This window comes from Mauremys reevesii, linkage group 3, assembly GCF_016161935.1.
Source record: "Mauremys reevesii isolate NIE-2019 linkage group 3, ASM1616193v1, whole genome shotgun sequence".
In the NCBI taxonomy this organism is placed as follows: Eukaryota; Metazoa; Chordata; order Testudines; family Geoemydidae; genus Mauremys; species Mauremys reevesii.
In genome coordinates this window covers 2,478,801-2,499,282 of record NC_052625.1, presented here as the reverse complement: position 1 = coordinate 2,499,282, position 20,482 = coordinate 2,478,801, and the positions used below count along the sequence as shown (strand labels likewise).

General features: G+C 50.5%; 2 long non-coding RNA genes across 2 annotated transcripts in view; one reads left to right on the top strand and one right to left on the bottom strand.

Annotated features, from left to right (window-relative positions):
- The first annotated feature begins 990 nt into the window (after positions 1 to 990).
- The window catches only part of LOC120400606, a 303,500-nt gene continuing 284,008 nt past the window's right edge, over positions 991 to 20,482 (top strand). The window contains exon 1 of the long non-coding RNA XR_005595919.1: positions 991 to 1,202. This is a non-coding gene — a long non-coding RNA (uncharacterized LOC120400606). The remainder of the gene's footprint in view (positions 1,203 to 20,482) is intronic.
- LOC120400608 lies at positions 3,850 to 15,844 on the bottom strand. The gene is made up of 3 exons (XR_005595923.1): positions 15,636 to 15,844; positions 13,096 to 13,290; positions 3,850 to 5,115 (listed from the first exon to the last, which is right to left on the bottom strand). It is a non-coding gene; the product is annotated as an uncharacterized LOC120400608 (long non-coding RNA).

Genomic DNA, 20,482 nt, shown 5'->3' with positions numbered 1-20,482 from the left:
AGCCTCGTTACTCCTGGCAGAGTGACCCCCGAGGTCTTCACTACCGAACACTTTGACGAACCAGAGGGGGGAAGTGACCGCTGAAGGAGTGAAACCTGCCCCAATTATCAGCTCACTTGGATGATTCATGGAGGCTGAGCGATAAATTCCCTCCTCCGAGTCCGGGGTTTTCTTTTCAGTTTCAGCTTGTTCCAGTGTTTTCCCATTAACTTGATTGGCCCATCTCTGGTCTTGTCCTGGGCTGTGCGATGTTAGGTGCTGGGGGCTAGTCCGGCTGGCTGGGGAGGCAGCCCCCCGAGCCACTGTCTGCCCACATAGCTCATAGCAACCATCGAGGTCACAGCTCTACTAGCTTTCCAAAGACCTTACTGGACATATTTTATACACACAACCATTGTCTAGAATAAGTTAGTAAATGGCTTATTTGGGGTTCAGACCCCTTGTTCTCCCCTTGGGTGTCTGGACCCTGCTTGTCACAGTGTCCCAGCAGGGGAGAAGCTCTGGCCAGAGGTGGTTCTAGGCATAACCAGGCTAAGTGGTGTGGGGTGGGGCCCCAATTTTAGTGTCTCCGTATGGGTTTTGGGTTGGTGGAAATAACACCATTATTATTTGTTGCGGGTGGGTGAGGGGTAAGGGGGCCCCCAAATATTCCTGCTTAGGGATGCCATGGGCTAGCTCTGGCTCTGTCCCCTTGTGCTGTGCTGATTCCCAGCTCCCATTCCAGCCTTGCTGCAGGGGACACACCCTAGGAAGTGCAGCCCTCTGGCCATGCCAGCAGCTCCGGTGCTGGGAAGGGGAGCAGCCAGGCTGCTGTTTCTCTCTCTCTCACACACACTCACACACACACACACACACCCCTTTGTGGCAGGAGGAAGCCGATGTGTGGTTCAGGGGCTATTGCTTGAAGTCAGAAATGAGAGAGGCTTCCTGTTTCCTTTTTGAGATTTCACAGAATTTGAAAGCAGCCGCTACTTCGATCAGGGCCAATGATCTGGGCAGAGAACGAGGGGAGTTTCAGTTCTGACGTCTCTGGCGCCCGTTACAAATACCAGCCTGGCGTTCTCCTCCCCACGTGGAGCGAGTTCCCCGGCGGGTGTGTCATGCCACTTGGGACGGCCAGCTCTGCTCCGGGAGGTTTAGCATTGCGACGGAATCAGGCCCTCCGAGGCTGGTACTCCCTGCCTGCACCCTCTCAGGCTCTGGTAAGGTGTGATTTACTAGTGCTGACAAGCCTCCACGCAGGGGCTTTCAGAAACTACAGACTGGTTGCTTTAACAGCTGGCGGCAGCTTTCTACTGCGATGGTATTTCCCAGTCCGTTGTCTCCCTGGCAGGGTCATATGTTGCTTTGGAGTCTGGGATCCAGGCCCAAATAGATTATGTATGCTGTGTAAAATCTGCTCATTGCAGCTGTGCGTCATGTGTGAGAACTTTACAGATGTTTGCTCAGAGAAGCTGCCTGGCTGGCCTGAGTCACTTCTTTAAAAAATCATACACATCGTAATCTGGTTACTTTCATACCCCTCTGATGGTGACTTTCTTCCTTGTTCCCTGTGGGGGTGCATGTATGGAGGAGGGGGGGTGCATCATTTAGATTTCTTTCCAGTATATATGGGGTTTCTTCAGTGGAACCCCTCCCCTAGCGCATTTTGGATCAGGGATGGTGCTCAGAGCCTCCCTTTTTAAAACTAGCCCCCACCCTGGGAAGATTTTGTCTGTGTGTGTGGACTAGCTGGAAGGTCCAGGCAATGCATTCTCTGTGCGCAGGGATCCGGGCAGAGCTCCAGTGTGGAGTCATGGGGCAGTTCCCCTTGTGCTGCTGGGATGCTCTGCGTGCGCATGGCTTAGACATCAATAAACCCCCAGGCCACGGGCAAGTGGAGGGCCAACATGGTATGTCCAGCTGTCAGCCAGAGGTGTAGGCCTCAGGCAGACCAGGCCAGTGCACCCTGATCCCTGTCTTTCCTAGGGAGCTGATGTTGGCCCAGCAGTGTACAGCTCCGAGCACCCCCCTGGCAGCGGATGCGGACAGCTCTGGGGAAGGGAGAGGGAGGAAGAAGAGGTTTCAGTGCGCACTGAGGTGGAACGTGGGGCAGGCGGGGGCAGCTCAGGGCCCTGCTCTCTCTTTCCTTTTTGCCTTGGAAGTCTGTCAGGTGCCTCCTCTTGGAGCTGGGCTTGTGCTCCCTGCCTCGCCTTGCGGGTGGTTCCGCTCATCCCCAGGGGCGTTCCCACCTTTCCTTATCCCTCAGCGTTCTCTTCCTCTCCCCGTGTCTCTGGTTGCTCCATCAACCCGGTGGCCATGGCGATGGCACCTCAAGGAGTAGCCGCACGGCTCCCAGGTCCCTCGAGCTGTGACTGCCCAGCGCCTCGCCCCATTCTCACCCCACCTCTGTGTATGTGGCTGCCCCTCTCCTCGCATTACCCTGCCCTTCCATCCCGGGGTGCTGGCCTGGGGTCGCTTCCCTGAGCTCCCAGCAAGACTCCACGCGCCCCACGGCTCCTGCCAGCTCCACACACAGCCGATGGGACTCTCCCTGCAGGGGGCTGGCTGCATGGAGCTCACGGTGGGGTCGGGGCTTCGTGTTCAGAGCAGCTTCCAGCTGCCACAGAGAAATGAGGAACTGAGCCCTGACGTCTCTTGCAGAGCAGCAGATAATCCAGTGAGTCACAGGGAGCATGTGTGCGCGTGTGGGGGGGGGGTTTCTTCCACATGGCTGAGCAATGTCTGCAGGAAGGTCCTCGCTTTTGCTGCATCAGCTTTCCACGGGCACCGATTCCACCGCAGCTGGGGAGCTGAGAGGGGAGGTTAAAGGCAGCCTGTGTTGGCTGATGGCACTGAGTAGCCCGCGTCTGGTTTGGTGACACTGAATTTATTGTTGGGGGGGGGGGGGTGTCGTCATGGCAACTGTGCATGGCTTGGTCCCATCTTTTCCACACAGCTTCCTTGTTCTACTTGATTGGTCAGGTCTGAGGCATACTCTGAGGAGACCGGTTTGGGTCCCTCTTGGAAGATACTCAGGGGGACATCTGGTTTGAAAGTCCTGCTTCGGGAGGCACTGAGCAGCTCATGAGCTGTGGGGTGGGGGCTGTGGGTTTTGGAAGGAACGCAGGCAGCAGTGGAGCAGTGGTTTTGAGTGTCAGTGGCACCTAAGAGGGGGGCTTAGGCCCCTTGTGGATGAGGCCCTAAGTGATTTGTCCAAGGTGACATGGGAAGTCGGTGGCGGAGCAGGGAACTGAAACCTGGCTCTCCTGAGTCCTAGACTGGGGCCCTAGCCGTGGGACCACACTTCCTCTCTTTGTTAGTAGCTTTCACAGACCTTTTGCAAGCCTCCCCTCAGGTTTTCTCCCCACTTTTTACATTAGAAATTCTCGCCATGTCTGGCCCCAAAGGTTCTGTGGGGAGCTGGAGAACTAGCAAAGTTATGACATCACCAGCCCATTTTCCTGAGACAACGAATGACTTTTATTCATGTTGGTTAAAATGTTGCTTTTGTTCATAGTTGGTCGACACCTTTTTGGTGCCACGCCTGGGAGGGACGCTCTTCGCGAAGGACTCAGTAACCCCCCTTCACTGAGAGTTGGAAAAGCTGCTAACCCGCCTTCAGAGACATGACTGAGCTCTCCACAGCAAAAAATAGCCCCTGCTCTCTTCCCGCAAAACCACAGCCTCTTGTACACCAGCATTCTGGCCTGCCTTCTGTCCTAAGCAAGCAGAAAAGGGCAGAAAGCCAATTTCTTTATTCCTGGCAGGTTCCCCCAAAGCCCCAAAACAGACTTCCAAAGATGACATACTAAAATCCCAATAATCTCTCATGTTCTTCCCCTTCCAATCACAGGAACTGCCAGACTGGATCAGACCCGAGGTTCATCTGGTCCAAACTCCTGTCTCTGACAGTAGCCAGTAGCTGATGTTTCAGAGAAAGGTGGAAGAATCCTGCAGCAGCAGATGTGGGATAATCTGCCCTCTACATTACGTCTCATCCTGTTCTCTAATAGTTAGAAAATGGCTTTAACCCTACAGCTGCAGGTTTTATCTCCCTCCCAATACTCTTTTTTTTAATTATTATCTAGTCTAACTCTGGATATTATCATTTTCCATAGAAATGTCCATTCTCTTTTTGCATCTTGCTCAATTCTTGGCCTCAACAACATCCTGTGGCAGTGGGTTCCGCAGATTAATTATGCGTTTTGTGAAAAAAGTATTCCCTTTTATTGGTGTTGAATTTATCCACCTCTCAGCTGCCTTTCCCGTCCCCTTCTTCTTGTGCTATGAGACAGGGAGATCAGAGCTGGCCACCTTTCTCCAGTCCGGTCAGCATTATATAGCCTTTTATCATGTCCCCTCTTCTTTGTCTCCTTTCTAAGGTAACAGTCAAGAGTTTTAGTGAAAAGTTGGCTGGAATGTGATCACAGCTGATTAATTCCGAAGAACAAATTGGCATCGAAATTCTTGAACTGCTTCATGAGATTACTGTATTGTCAACGTGACTCACATTGCCTGAGCCCAGTCAAACAGCAACCGCCCCAAGGGCAAACCACAGCTTTTGTTTTGCTTGCTTACTCTTTTATAATCTTCCTCCTTACTGATTCATAAAATTAGTCAAGTGCCGGGGCTTCTTGTGCAAGTCAGCAATAAAATACTTGAGCTGAGCATGTGGAGGAAGGTAACAGTGTGGCCACCTGCTCCCCAAGGAATTCTGCTCCAGGTGTTTGAGGCCAGCCGCTGATTGGTTGAATGCTGAGCTTGTGTTGTTTTTCAATCTGAAGTGGTAACTTTTAACTCTCCCGTTTCCAGTAAGCCAGATTGCTACCCAGCTTCATTCAGCACAGGAAGTGGTTACCCTGACACCTTACAGTTGTCACAAGAGCAGCGTATTAAAAGATAGGCAAAGATTTATTTGCATTTGAATAGAGGGCTTCTGGGTTCCTTTGTTCTCGCTGCCCTTCAGCACTGGGACCTGTGACAAAAACGGCCCCGTGATTGTGGTCCAGGTCTCCCCTGCTTTCTGAAATGCATTTCAATCCGTCCCCCAGCCGCTCTGTCCCCTCCAGTTCTCTTTTCTTCGCGTAGTCGGGCTCGGGCATCCCTGGGCCATCTCTTCTGCAACAGCGACATCTGCTGGGGCAGACAGAACACTGAGAGTCCCCGAGGCAGGTGGGAGAGCTGGGAACAGGGGCGGTTCTGAACCCAGCTCTGAGCAATAGGCAGTGCCTGAATAATCCACCGTTCGGAGTGGGGCAAGAGGCACCTTTCTTTTGCCAGACCGACGCTTCGGGCTGCTCCTTGGCGTTCACAGGACCGGGGAGCAGGTGCTACAGCGTGGCCTGGCTTGGCCTGGCAGAGGGCTGATGTCTATTTGCCCTGGGCTCTGCGGTTTGGAACCTCCCCTGGGCTCAGAGCTTCTCTCCCGGGGCTGTCGCCTGAGCTGATCTTCCATGAAGGGCGAGACGGGACTCCTAGGCCAGTGTCATAGCGCTTCCTCCTGACACCTATTTCATACCAGCCTGGGCCCAATGACTTGGGGAGGAGGAACTCTAAGGTTTTTCCTTAAAGCTGCATTGCAACACCTGCCACCTCAGCCCTGAGTTAGGTGCCTAGGCCATGTCTGGGAAGAGTGAGGTGCCTAAAGAAGGGATCCGGGCCAGAGCCAGCCAGGGGTGCAGCGCCGAGGGAAGGGGCAGGGCTTAGGGCCCAGATTCACAAAGGGACTTAGGCACCTGTCTGGCAGGCTGGAGGGAGGCATCTCGCTCCACCTGGGATCCTCAGCTGTGAACCTTCTCCTGGAGTCAGGTGTCTAAGCCAGTTCAGTCACTCCAGCAACCTACCCTCTTGTGCCCGAAGCCAAGACCTTTCTGGTGACAAACCCGAGAGAGCGAGAGAGCTCCCACCCAGGCACGCTGACAGCTGGGTGGCCAGGGCACTCACCCACACGGGTGCTCAAGCAGCTGCTCGAACCTGGTGTGGCGCTGTGGGGTTCACCCAGGCTAGTAGGGTACAAATGGAAAAATGGTTTAAGCAAATTAAAGTGAAAACGCGCATCTGAAAGTCTAAAACTTAATCTAGCAAGATACAGGCTTGGTTCAAGATGGTTTCTCTCAACCCCCAGGCTCCTTTCTAGCCTTTCCTGCCTGGCCTGGCCTGGACCCATCACAGAGATCAAATTGCTTGGTTCCTTTCTCTCCTAAGGGGAAGGGTCAAGATGGAGTCTCTCTCTGTTCCTTATGTTCCCAAAGTCTTTGTCTTACAAGGCAGGAAGGCCTCCTAGGGATTCAGTTTCCTATGTCTCTCTGGGGTGCAGGAGCCATGTTAATTCTCTCTGTCTCAGGATAACCCCTGCCGGTTTAGCTCGATGGCTTTGTTTACTGGTAATATGTAAATCAAGGTAAACCCAGTTTCCTTTCTTTAGGTCAGGCCTGTTTATCAGCTTTACCTAGGCTAGGCTCTCTGGTCTCAAACATGGTCTAGTAGCATCATACAGAGGGAATTCATAACTTCACATATACCGTTAACACACTGTGATGGAATACACCCCTGTATTCACACCCTGCACACCCTGTAATAATCTTTGTACAAGGTTTGCCGTGTAAGGTATCATTTGAAAACCCATAATTTGCTGGTCAGTATTGTCCTGGTAAAATGTGTGTGGCAACATGGTGCTATTGACACATGTTCCAAACCCCACAGCCCTGCCCCGGCAGATGTCAGATCTGTCCTCCACAAAGGAAGGAATGTGTGGCTGCCTTAATTTGCATTTAAGTAGGAAACAGAGTCATCAAGCAGGGAAGGAAAACAAAAGAAGCTCAAATAGGTGAAAAAACCCAGCAGGGAACATCCTTCCCTACAGACTCTTTGTCTCCTGGGTCTCAGCTGGGAATGTTTTTCAAGAGGGTGACTGAAACTATCAAAAGGAGGGACAAATACCCCAAGGCACCCTTCTGTCTCCCTCTCCCTGGCCACCTCATTCTCTATTCCTGAGAAGGCAAAAGGAAACAGCATGGCCTCAGGGCGAGTGGACCTGACCTCAGAGTTTGGTAGTAATCTGCTGGACCATGCGGTGAGAAAGTTTTGCTTTGCAACTATGATAGTTTAAGTAGATACTGGACATTTTTATTTTAACCATTTCTGACTTTTATGCCTTATTACTTGTACTCATTTAAAATCTATCTCACTGTAGTTAATAAACTTGTTTGACTGATTTGTCTAATCCAGTATGTTTAAGTTGAAGTGTCTGGGTAACTCTATTTAAGATAATAAAATGACATATTAATCCCTTAAAGGAATAACAGACTTAATCTATCGGTATTGTCCAGAAGAGGGCTGGGCAGTCCAGGACATACATTGCTGGGGGAAGATCCGGGATTGGCGGGGGTGTTGAGTCACCCAGACTAACCAAGGCTGGTGGGAGCCAGGGTGTAGCTGGCAGGATGCACTGACACACAGACACTCAGTGCCTGACTTGCATGCTGATGGCTGTTTGTTTGTGAGTTGCCCGGGTGGAAGCTACAACAGCAAGGCATTGTAAGGCAGCCAAGGTTGCAGGGCAGATGTGACGCAGCCTCCCGCCTCCCCCACCAACATCCCGCTCTGGTCTGGATTGTGCCCCAGTATGTCAGACACCTGCATTTGACAATGATATTAATAACCAGCCTGTTGTTGGCTTCCGTATGATACCTCACAAGGCGTCTGTTGTGCAAATCTTATTGCAGTAGTGTGCAGGGTGTGAGTGCAGGGGGACCTGGGGTCACACTTGAGTTTCCCATATCCCAGATGAAAGCCCCAATGCACTCATCCCTTCCCCCTCTGACCTGACAGGTACCAGGCCCTAGGTGTGCTCTGAACACGTCTACAGGATCAGGCTTGGCAGGTGAGATGGGCAGGGAAAAACCTCGTTTGAGAATCCTGCTATGGCAGGGGTTCTCAAACTGGGGGTTGGGACCCCTCAGGGGGTCGTGAGGTTATTACATGGGGGGTCGTGATCTGTCAGCCCCCACCCCAAACCCTGCTTCGCCTCCAGCATTTATAGTGGTGTTAAATATATTTAGAAGTGTTTTTAATGTATAAGGGGGGGTCACACTCAGAGGCTTGCTGGGTGAAAGGGGTCAGCAGTACAAAAGTTGGGGAACCCCTGCGCTCTGGGCTGCTGGGCCCTTGCCTGGAGCCGGGCTCCAAGCAGCTCGCAATGGTGTGGCAGGGTTACTGCTTAGGGAGTTTGGCACATGCCAACCAGCAGAAACTTAGGGGCCTAAGTGGTGCACATAGGCAGCTAAAGAGGCAATTAGGTACCAAAATCCCTTTGTGAATATGGCCCTTAGACACTGGAGTAGCTAAGGGTGAACTTCACTTTCTAATAGAGGCTTTCTACTGAGTATCTGACTCTTCTCTCTGGTTTTTTCCCTCAAAGCCATCAACTATTCGTTATTTTCCCGTGCAATCCCTTCTTTGCTGTTCTCCGCATAGCATTATTATTAATGATTTGTACTATGGCAGAGCCTAGGAGCCCTGGTCACAGATCAGTTCCCCATTGTGCCAAGCCCTGTGTGGAAACAGAACGGAGACTGTCCCTGCCTAGCCTATGCCAAGCTGTAGGCATCATGGCAAAGGAGAGTTTTGAGGAGGGACTGGAAGGTGGTACCAAGGTGATGTTGTGGACCTTTATTTTGTGAGTTGTAAGTTCAATGCTTGAGGGGGCCATTTAGGGATCTGGGGCAAAAATCTGTCTGGGGATTGGTCCTGCTTTGAGCAGGGGATTGGACTAGATACCTCCTGAGGTCCCTTCCAGCCCTGATAGTCTATTCTATGATTTATGGGGAGCTCCCCCCGAGCATGAGGGGCAGTGTGGGAGAAAGCACAAAGATGCTTGTTTGAAAATGTAACGAGCGGGCCATGGAGGCCGACACCAGCATGTAAACTGTTGTAGTTCAGTTTAAGTCCGTGGAGTTCTGACAATTTTCAGCAGTTAGGGATCAAGCCCTTAAAGAGGTGCATAACCTTGACGTAGTTTTAACTCTTTCGGTTGTTCATTCCCTTTTTGCATGTCAATCAGCTTGGGCAATGCAAATTACTGCTGCTCAGAAAATTTTCATCAACACACTTTTCCATCGGAAAATTTTCTGAACAAAAAACATTGATTTTCTTGTTTCAAAATAATTCTTTGTTTTGAAATTATATTAGAGAGAGGAGTCAAACCAAACATTTCAAATGGATCAGAACTAAACATTTTGATTAACCTGAACTGTTTTTTTTAAATTTCATTTTGTGGGAAAAAAAATGAAATTGAGACTTTTCGTTCAGATTTAGGACAATTCTTTTTCAAACTCCCCAATTTTTGGGGGGGTGCAGAAAGTCTGTCTTCTGACCAGATGCACTGAAAATAGAGTCATCAGGTTCCTTGACTAGCACAATGCTTTCATGGTCAGGATCCAGATGCAGCGCCGGAGTCTTGAAAGTCAGTTTTCATTGAAATCTTTTTTTTATAAAAAGCCATAAAACCCATCTCTGGTTTGATCTTCTCGCACAGCTGTTACAAGCGGTACCTTTTGGGATTAGACTACCTGGCTGTTTCCACTGAAATAGTTCTTGGATGCTGCTCACAGGAGTTGTGTAAGAGTCTCTCTCTCTTGATCATAGAATCACAGATGTGCCGGGCTGGAAGGGACCTCAAGCGGTCATCTAATCCATTCCCCCCACACTGAGGCAGGCCCAAGTAGACCTAGGCCAGGGGTCGGCAGCCTTTCAGAAGTGCTGTGCCGAGTCTTCATTTATTCACTCTCATTTAAGGTTTTGCGTGCCAGTAATACATGTTAACGTTTTTAGAAGGGCTCTTTCTGTAAGTCTATAATATATAACTAAACTATTGTTGTATGTAAAGTAAATAAGGTTTTTAAAATGTTTAAGATGCTTCATTTAAAATTAAATTAAAATGCAGAGCCCCCCAGACCAGTGGCCAGGACCCGGGCAGCGTGGGTGCCGCTGAAAATCAGCATGTGTGCCATAGGTTGCCTACCCCTGTCCTAGACCATCCCTGACAGGGGTTTCTTCTGTGTTTGTGGGGACTATCTGAAACTTGTATTCACTGTTATTCTTGTTAATCATGTTTCTGGTAGTGCCTAAGGACCAGCCCGTTGTGCCCAGACACCGAGCTGCGGACCAGTCAGACACAGAGCTGGGAGGGGAGGGGGGGAGGGTAGCAGCAGCAGCCATGTTAGTGCCACCATTCTTTTATTTTTGAAAGGAGGGTTTACTTGAGAGGATCATCTAAATGGAAAGAGACGGGAAGGAGGCAGAGGGTAAGAGGGACAATGTGGAGTGAAGTTGATGTGAAAAGACTGGGTGGGGGGAGGGGAAGGTTGGCGCAAACTGGCAGTCAGGGTAGAGAAAGACCAGTCAAAGCTGTAGAAAGTTCTTGGCATGCCCAGAGGTTCCTTGCGTTGGCGGCATCTGCTCGTACCCATAGTAAAGCAGCCATGATAGGTTTAACTGGGTTACCCAGAGTATTTGGGGATGGAGCCCTGCTCTGCCCCTCCCTCCTTTCCTGTTTGGTTAGGGGGTGTTTCTCCCCCACTCTGCTGGGATGCATTTAAATAAAGCAGCAGGATCCCAGCCTGCAGGCGTGGGACTAGACTTATTTTTGTTGCACTGAGCGGTCCCTTTTGAAAACTGCCAACAAGGAAAAAAGATAAGCATGGCAACTTACGGGAAAATTGAGGAGTTTAGTGAAGCCAATGAGGCTTGGCAGCAGTACTCTGAAAGACTGGGCCGCAATTCCCTTACAAATGAAATTATAGACAAGGACAAACAGCAGTTTTCCTCAGTGTCTGTGGCAGTGAATCCTACTCCCTCTTCTGGGGTTTGCAACAACCTCAGAAACTAGGGAAGGAAAGTTTAAAAGATCTGCAGGAGATCTGAAGAGGGCACTACACACGGAACCCAAACGTTACTGGAGAATGGTTTGAGGTTCGTAGCAGGATGAGGAGGCAAGGTGAAACTGTAGCTGTGTGTGTGTGTGTGTGAGCTTAAACACTAGCAGAGTATTGCCAGTGTCCTAGGATGTGCTGCGGGACAGATTGGCTTGTGGTATTAATAAGGAGAGACTTCAAGACCCCTGCTGTCAGAGGGCAATTGTGCCTGACCTGAAGCTGTCACATTAGCAGCAGCAATGGAAGCAGATGTGAAAAACTTACAAGATTTGCGCTTAGAATGCAGGGACAACCAAACTGATTCATGAGGCACAATGCAAAGCCAGTTGCAGGAAAGTCCAGCTCCTGAGGGGTGTTTCCCCTGTGGAGGACTCATTTTGAATCCGTTTGTTAATTTAGAACAGCTCCATGTCATAAATGCCTCAGGCTTGGGCACTTAGCCAGAAAATGCAAAGGTGACTATCAGATTGCCCAGGGGTGCAGCCCCCAAAAGACCAGCACGGAAGAAAGCAAGCCGAGGGCTTTTTACCTCGAGGGGGAGGAAGACGCAGAGGAGGAGGAACACACTGTGTACTGTCTAGAAGGGAAGACAGTGGGACCTTACCAAGTAACAGGAGGGTCCATACAAATGTAAATAAATGCAGGGGCTTCAGCTATTATGATCAATGAATATATACATCAGTTGTGCAAAGTGGACCTGAGCACACGGGGGAAAGCCAGGGGTAACCCTGGGCACCTACACCAGAGAGCCTGTCCAGATGGTAGGTTTTGTGCTGGTCTCTGTACAATATAAAAGCCAAAAGGAAAAAGTTGTATGCAGTGGTGTTGTCTTGGTGAGACAAGCTTTGGCGCTTACAGCTCTGTGTCACTCAAAAGCTTGTCTCTCTCACCATCAGAAGTTAGTCCAATAAAAGAAATGACCTCACCCTCCTTGTCTCTGAGATGAAACAGTTGCCAGTCCTAGTGATCTGGGGGCAAACGGTTCGGCAGAGATTGGTTGCAAGAACTAAAACTGAAAGGGGAGGAAATTTTCAAATTAGACCCTAGAAAACATCAGCACCCCTGGCAGCTCTGCCTGTGCTCCCAGAGCCACTTCTAAAGCTGGGTTAGGGATCTCGGCTGGTGTAAGAGCCAGGGTTTATATCCAGGATGGGGGCAACCCAAAATACCTTAAAGCAGGACCAGTTCCGTAGAGAAGATTGAGACCAAATTAGCCAGGCTGGAGAAAGAGGGTAGCATGTCCCCAGTGCAGTTTTCTGAATGGGCTAAACTTGCACCAGACAAGACCATCCACCTCCATGGGCATGAGAAAGGCCTAGTGAATCAAGTCTCCAACTCTGGCAATTACCCCATGCCACGGATGGAGGATTTGCCAGTGGGCATAAAAATCTAGTAAGCTGGACACGTCATGGGTGTACCAGCAACTGAAGGAGAACTGTAAGAGATGTACCACTAGAAAGACTCCCAAGGGCTTATCCCGGTACAATTGCTTGACATATGGGAGATCGTCAACACCTGGAATTTTCCAGCGCTCCATGGAAAATGTGTGGAAAGGTATCCTGTGTGTGGTTATGAAGCTCGATGGCATCTTTATCCCAGGCAGAAGTGGGGCAGGACACCTGTCTACACTGGAAAAGGTACTTTGAAGATAGTGGAGGCTGCAGGACTTCGCTTCAAACAAAGTAAATGTTTTTCTGTGACACCAGAAGTGGTGTTCCCAGTTCTCCTGGATAGACCAGGAGGGGATTCACCCCAAGGCAGACAAGGTCACAGCAACTCTTTCTTCCCCCTTACTCTGGTCTGGCCGGCTCTCAGAACAGCACTGAGCTCTGAGCACACTTAGGGATAATCATCGTCACAGGTTTCTCCCAAATGTTTTGGCCCCTTCATAGCCCCCTGAAAAAGGGAGATCCCCTGATCTTTGGACAAAAGAGACCTTTCCAGGAGTCTAAAAAGCTACTCAAGTCATAGAATATCAGGGTTGGAAGGGACCTCAGGAGGTATCTAGTCCAACCCCCTGCTCAAAGCAGGACCAATCCCCAACTAAATCATCCCAGCCAGGGCTTTGTCAAGCCTGACCTTAAAAACCTCTAAGGAAAGAGATTCCACCACCTCCCTAGGGAACCCATTCCAGTGCTTCACCACCCGACTAGTGAAATAGTGTTTCCTAATATCCAACCTAAACCTTCCCCACTGCAATTTGAGACCATTGCTCCTTGTTCTGTCAAGTCCTCTGAGCTCCTCCTCATTCATTTTGAGCTGGATGAAGAGTTAATCCTGTCGTGTGATGTGTCATCATCTGGAGTGGGGCAATTCTGGCCCATAACATAGGAGATGTTGGAGAACAGCTAGTTGGACGTCTCCAGGTCACTGACTAAAGTTGAACAAGGTTAGAGAAAGAAAGGCTAATGGTTATTTTTGGAATGAAAATGTCCATCGGTACCTGCACAGGAAGCCTCTGACCATTCTGCCAGATCACAGACCCCTTGTGGGACTCTCTAACGAGAGCAAGGGTGTGCCGAGCATGGCAGCTGCCTGGCGACACCACTGGGCTGTGCCCTTAGCCGCTTCTGAGTATAGGATAGTCTTTAAAGCAGGGATCAGCATGCCAGTGCAAAGCCGTCAACTGCTTGCCAGTACCAGAACTGCCTGGTTGGACGGTGCTTCCAGGAGAGATCCCATTACTTGCGGAACACCTCGATTGGGCACCAGTAAAGGCTTCCCGGGGAAGAAAATGGACCAGCCAGGCTCCTATCCCGTCCTGGGTGCAGAGCATATACTGCCTGGCTGGCCAAACCAGAGTCAGGGGAAAGAGTTCCACCCATATGGGTCCAAGAGTCATGAGCCGAGCTTGGAGAAGGGATGTGTATTGTGGGGCATGAAAGCATGAGGGCAAGTTAAAGTCCAGAGTCATGCACCTAATTTTCCCCGCATGAACTCCTGGGCTCAGTGCTAGGTATGGGTCTCAAATCCAGGCTCCTGGGGGTTGTCAAACAGGTACCTCATCTGCTGCACCACCCCAGTACAGGCTCCAAGGAGGGAACCGCAGCTAATGCCCCCCACCAGAGGCTCACCCGCTGACTCAGCAGGGTCAGGTGACTAGCAGCAGATTGCTGATTGGACACCACCAGGTATAAAGCTTCCTGTTCCAGGTCCACCCACTTTGTCTGAGCACCTAGTTTGTGGGAGCTGTTGCTGCTCAGGCCCCAGAGACCAAGCCCCTGCCTCCTTGCCTGGTTCCTATTCCTTGTCCCTGGTTCCTCGTGCTTCACCTTGCTTGCTGGTCCTGCTACCACACCTCATCCCTGCTCCTGTTCCCATGTCCGGTGGTTGCTCCCTCCCACTGCCTCTCACCCCCACTGTGGATTCCATCTTTGACCCTTGACATGACTTCTGACTCTGGCTTGAGCCTTGGTGTGGCTTCTGACCGTGACCCCAGCTCCACCCCTGTCTGGCCCCTCGGCCGGACAGCTGCATTGTGGGCCCTGACAGCATGGTGGCCAAACGTGGATGAGGAGCTGGAAAAAGGAACAAAGGGATGTCACCAGTGTCAAGTACACCAGGAGACCCTGGGCCTGGCGCCTCTTCATGCCTGGGAATGGCCAGCAGACCCATGGGTCCACATACACACAGACTCTGCAGGCCCATGCCTGGAGAAAACGCTTCTAATCGTGGCAGGTGTAATTCAAAGTGGTTAGATGTGCCTGCACTGACCTTCGTGACCTCTGCTGTTCCTGTGAAGGGTGCAGCTGTGCCTTTGCCTCATGCAAGGGACACGTCATGGACAAGGGACCACATTTTACAACCATGGAGTTTGAACACTTTCTGCTCATGAATGGGAGTAAACCTATTCAAACTTCCACATGCCATCCAGCTTCCAGCAGCCTGGAAGAGAGCTGGGAGGACTTTGAAAGAGGAAATGAAGAAAGTGATGAATGGGAGCTTGGAAATGAAGCTGGCTCAGTTGCTTTTGAAATAAAGGACCACTCCTCAGCCTGCAGCACGCGTGAGCCTGGCCCCGCCGGTGACGGAAAGGAAAGTAAGAACTCATTCAGACTTAATCCATCCCGGCAGGGACGAGGAAGTGTTAAGGGAGCCAGCTTTTCAAAAACAAAACCAGGACCATCGTGCCAGAGAGCTGGGCCCAAAAGTTTCAGTACCCACCAGCCAAGGTGGATTCTGGGTACTGTCTTGGAGCAAATGGGACCATTGCCTTTTGAAATCCCTTTAAGTGACGGTCAAGTCGTAAGACACCATCAGGGTTGTGTCTGCTTGCAGAGTGACGTGCAAGCCCCAGAGCCTTTGCCCTTGGGTGATCTTCCTCTAGAGGAGTTGAGAATGGAGTTCTGCCAGGAGTGCCCGAGTCAGGGACCTCTCCAGAATTACTGGGCCTGGAGAGTGGGGGAATTGGGTCTCTGCCACCAGAGGTGGCCCCGGCTGCTGTGGAGAGGTGCTAGCCCTACCCTGTGAGAGAGAGAAGAGCCCTTGGTGATTGTAAAGACTACATCCAGGCTGTGAAGTAAGAGGGGAGGGAGGTAGCTAACTGGTCATCAAATGGTTAACTGCATTACCCAGAGTATTATGGGATTGAGCCATCCAGCTAAATCAAGCAGTACATCCCCAGCCTGCAGTCCGGCAAGTAGACTTATTTTGGGTTGCGCTGAGCGGCCCCTTTACAAAACCCCTGGCTGGAGTCCACTTATGTTTTGCCTCTGTTACCTCTTAGAGCCTGAGAGGCTGATGTCAGGGGTCTCTCCTGTCTGCCTTATGGAGCACGGACTGAACTGTGTTGAATTTTTGGATATAGCTGGAGGGAGCAGGGAAATCCAGGGAGCTAATTCCAGATGGCAGGAGGCTAGCGGCAGGGCTGTTGCACTGTCTGATGGGACTGCAGAGGTTGCTCCTGGATGAGCAGAGAGTGCAGCAGAGAGAGAGAGTAATAGAGGCTGGAGCAAGACCATAGAGGTTTGTGGAAACAAAGGGTGGAGTTTTCGAACATGTGGAGCATTGGCCTCCCCTCTGTTCCAATTCCAGTAACTGCCTGGGAGATTTACCATTGTTTCAGTGGGAGCAGGGTTGGACCAATGCTGAGCCCTTCTGAAAAATCCCACCTAAAGAGGGTAATTTTGAATTGGGTGCCATGGTAACTTGGGGGGCCACTCAACCTGGGATGCGGGTGATGTGGCTTAATTTCTTCGCATGCATGAGAAGATGTGAAATAGCTGCAGCCTTCAGGCAGCCAGAGCCACCGGCTGGGAACTGGTGGTTTCTTCATGATTGGAGTCTTTAAATCAAGGCTGGATGTCTTTCTAAAAGACCCCTTCCAGTTCAGTCAGCCGTTATTGGGCTCCCCGTGGGAATCTCTGGACTGAGTGAAATTCTCTGGCCTGAGTTATTCAGGAGGTCGGGCCAGAGGAGCAGCATGGTCACATCTGGCTCTATTTAATGCAAATACAAAGGCAACTAGGACCATTCCCGAGATGGTATAAAAGCTTGTTCATGGAGCACGCACTGTTAGAACTTCTGTAAGAGGGAATCAAGTATCAGAGGGGTAGGCGTGTTAGTCTGGATCTGTAAAAAGCGACAAAGAGTCCTGTGGCACCTTATAGACTAACAGAAGTATTGGAGCATGAGCTTTCATGAGTGAATACCCACTTCATCAGATGCATGTAAGAGGGAATATGCATTAGACACAGCTCTTGTGGCTTGGAACTGAGTGAAAAGTCTTGGACTAGAAACATTTCTCTGCCATCCATTCGCCTAAGTTTTTGCCATGTAGTCTTCTTGTGCTGAGATGTCTCACACATACCACAGTGCAATCCAGGGCACAGAGAATATAGAATTGAGTTGACTTTTTTTCAGTCTGGTAGGGGAACAAATCTTTCAGAACAGAATACCTGTGTCTGTGGTGAGCACCTGACCATTAACATGTTTTTTAAGGAGAATGAAAATGACCTCTATAGAAAGGTTGGCTAACACTTTCCATTAGAAAAATTCTTCAGACCGTTTTCTGAAGAGAACCGCTATGGTTTGCAGCAGGACTTTGGAGTTAGGCAGGGGAATATTCCAGGTTGTCTGTAACAGGCCCCATGAAAATCCACCCTGATTTGGCTGAGCAATGAATTCTTGAAAATCACCATTTCTTGCTTATATTTGCTCAGAACAGCTTGTTCCTAGCGTGCTGCCAAACCCCCTGAGTGTTCCACCAGTACCGCATGTGCTCCACCCAAGAGTCTTGCTTCGGTGCGCCACACACCAGAGCTGCTTCAGACAGGAGGAACAGCTCCTTCCCCTACTGGTCTACCATGCTGAAATATGCTTTGGCCGAGGGAGTGGTGCACTGAGCAGGGAATCAGGAGGCCATGTATTCTAGACTCACTTATTCTACTGATGCATGTTAATAATTGGGAGTTCTTCGTAACCCGTTGTACTGAGTGCAGTCTTGTACCCCTCTCACGGTGCGTCTTCGCTGCAGAGTTAACTTGTGTGACTGGCACCCAGGCTGCTCTAGGATCACTTTGTAATCAATTGTGGGACTTGGTGCTTGCCTGCGGGCACAGGAACTACCAGCACTGGAGTGGCTTGGCCTGAGTCCTCGCTGCAAAGAGGGCCAGTTCCAGCCCCCGTGAAAGCCTCACCCAGGCTTTAGCCTATAGCCCCAGGTAACCCAGGTTGGGTAGATGGTTTTGGGTGTGGAGGGGAGGTTAAGGGCAGCATCTCAGTAAGAGCTTGTGTTAACTCTGCTGTCAAGACTGACCCAGCACAGGCTGGTATTAGAACCTTGCTCTGTCATATGGCAGCCTCACGCTGCCACTGAGAAGGCGCCTGCCCCCTCTAAGTGCTCCGCTGTGCTGTCGGTAAAATGGGACCGCGCCTGCGGATGTAACCCACTGCCAGCGATTGGGCAGGCTCCCTTAGCTCAAATCCCATAGGTGGGACCCCCGGCTCAGACGTCACTGGGACTAATGGGAACATCACATGGACCCAAACACAATGTGAGTTTTCTTTTGAAAAAAGTCTAGGAAAAGCACTCTGTGTTGGGTATTTCTGTGGCACTCTCCCCATTTCTGAGTGCTTCGCCGGCATGGATGAATTTATCTCCACAACGCCGCTGGGAGGCAGCGACAGAGTCCAAAGAAAAAACCTGGCCCCATTCAAGTCAGGACAAAACTCCCATTGTATCAATGAGGCAGGATTTCACTCAGGTCCTCAGGGTGGCATCCAGCTGTTTTAATCGCAAGGGCAGCTGCCCTTTTCCTCTACTCTCCTGCCTTATTTACTACACATCATCCAGCTTCTGGACTGAACAAAGCAGGAGCGCCTGCAGACAACCGCCTCCATCACCGCACAACCCTGATCCATCCCCAGAGCACCTCCATCCTGTGCACTGGAGGAGGCAGGGTGCAGTGGAAAAAACAGCATGTAACCCTTTAGTGAGTCTCTTGTAGTGCACATACACAAGGGGGCTGAATTAAGGATCTCCTCCAAGTGGTTGTACTGGTCTAGTCCATTGAGGTGTGCATGCGCCCAGCATGCTGGAGCCAGAGAGTTTCCACAGCTGCCTTTCACGTCAAGGTGAGGCGCTCATTTTGAAAGAGCGGCCGATGTGGCCCCTCTCCTTAAGGACAATGCAGAGCTCCAGAGACCTGCACCGCAAACGCTCTCTGATGGATCAGGTGACGGGGCCCACTTCAGACCCAGGCCCAGCAGGAGTGTGCTTGGTTTTCCTCACTCCAGCTCAGAGTGTGTCTGGGAGTTTTTTGACAGCCCCTTGGACTCTCGGACTCTCCTCATTGGAGGAGGAGAGGTCGTTCTCCTTCTCTGGAACCTGCCCATGAGACATGACCCCTGGATGACTGAGGTCAGCCATTGAAAAAGGACTCTGGACACTGCTGGTCTTCAATGAAATCTTTTGGGGACTCCTCTGCTACCCAGGTTAGAGCTGTGTCTTCAGCTTGTATCAAACCGTCAACTCCAGCACCGTCTGGGGGATGGCTGGTGAGTCCGGTCCTTAGGGACACTGTCCCAGTGCCCACATCTCTGCTAACTTATGAGGCAGCTAAGGTCTTGCTCTGCTTCTCCGTTCCAGACTCTCATCCGCTTCAGGAATCAATTGCTTGGGTCCAGAGTCTGCCAGCAGCTCCTCCTTTCCACCTAGGCCCAGGCCGTCACGCTGTCTGGAGTGGCTCAGGATTGTGAGTCCCAACCTCAGGACAAAGACCCCAGACTGGTGGTATGTTCTATAATTAGATTTCCCCAGCCCGGTAACAAGTGTGAACTCCTAATGCACTATAACACCCTTACCATGAGTCACAGACGGTCCCCCTGCACAGGTGCTGGAGCTAGGAGTGCCGCGGGGTCTGCCACACGCCCTGACTTAAAGTGGTTTCCATCATAGACTGTGTTTACAGTTTGGTTCTGTGGCTGTCAGCACCCCCACTATAAAAATTGTTCCAGTGCCCCTGCCCCCCGGGACACTTGCCACCCCGGCAAGCTGGACTTAGTGATAGTTGGTTGCTATACACCAAAGATCCCAAAATATTCAGGTTATTCCCAGTCCCGAAGGACCAGTCACTCACCTCAGGTCAGCTCATACCTTAGTTCTCACACCAAAGACAACGCCTGTAGCCAGTCCTATAGTAAACAATCTAAGCATTTATTAACTAAAAAAAGAAACGAGCTATTGCAAGGTTAAAGCAGACAAACATATCTACAAAAATGAGTTACAGGCTGTGGTTCTAAAAAGTGACAGAGTTGTAGTAATCTGTTAGCTCTAAATGTCTTTTAGAGCTAATCCAGGTTGACCTGGGGGATCTCTGCTTCTGTTCTGTAGCTACAGCCCTCCGAGAGTCCAAACAGCAAAAGATGAAAAGCTTCCTCGTCGGCTCCTTCTTTCAGAATTCAGGCTGCTGGGACGAGCCCTTCTGCAGGTAGCCTCTTCATAGGCATAAGGGGGCAATTAGCAAAGTACTTCGTATTGTGATGTCACACAGTGTCCCGTTTAGTTGTGATAGGCCTTCTTGATGGGCAGGAGCCGATCCCTCGTGACTGCGTTCACTGTTTCAGAGCAAACAGTTTTCACAGTTACAAAGCAAAAACTTAAATATTACCTTTTAGCACGTGATAAAGAACTTATAAGTGACATTAATACATGCAGCAACTTACAAGCATTTCATAAAGTCTAAACACGTTGCTATAAGCCCCGTATTCATCTCAACTGAACACACAGTGGAAACAGACTGGTTTCCAGCCATGAATTTGTCAGGCCTTGGCTGAGGCCTAAAGTCTTGGCAAGAGCTGGCACCTGGTCTGCCAGCGTCAAAGAGGCATTCTAGGAGGTCTTCCAAGCTACCTCCAGGAAGAGCCTCTCGGTCCCAAGAACAAGATAGATAATATGACAGCAGGGATAGATCCCTATGGCTGACTTTCCTCTTTCCTCTTGTTGTATTAATTTAGATGAAATATATGGGCCCAAAGAATAGGGTTACCAGGCAGCAAATGTGAAAAATCGGGACAGGGGGTGGGGGGGTAATAGGAGCCTATATAAGAAAAAGACCCCAAAATCG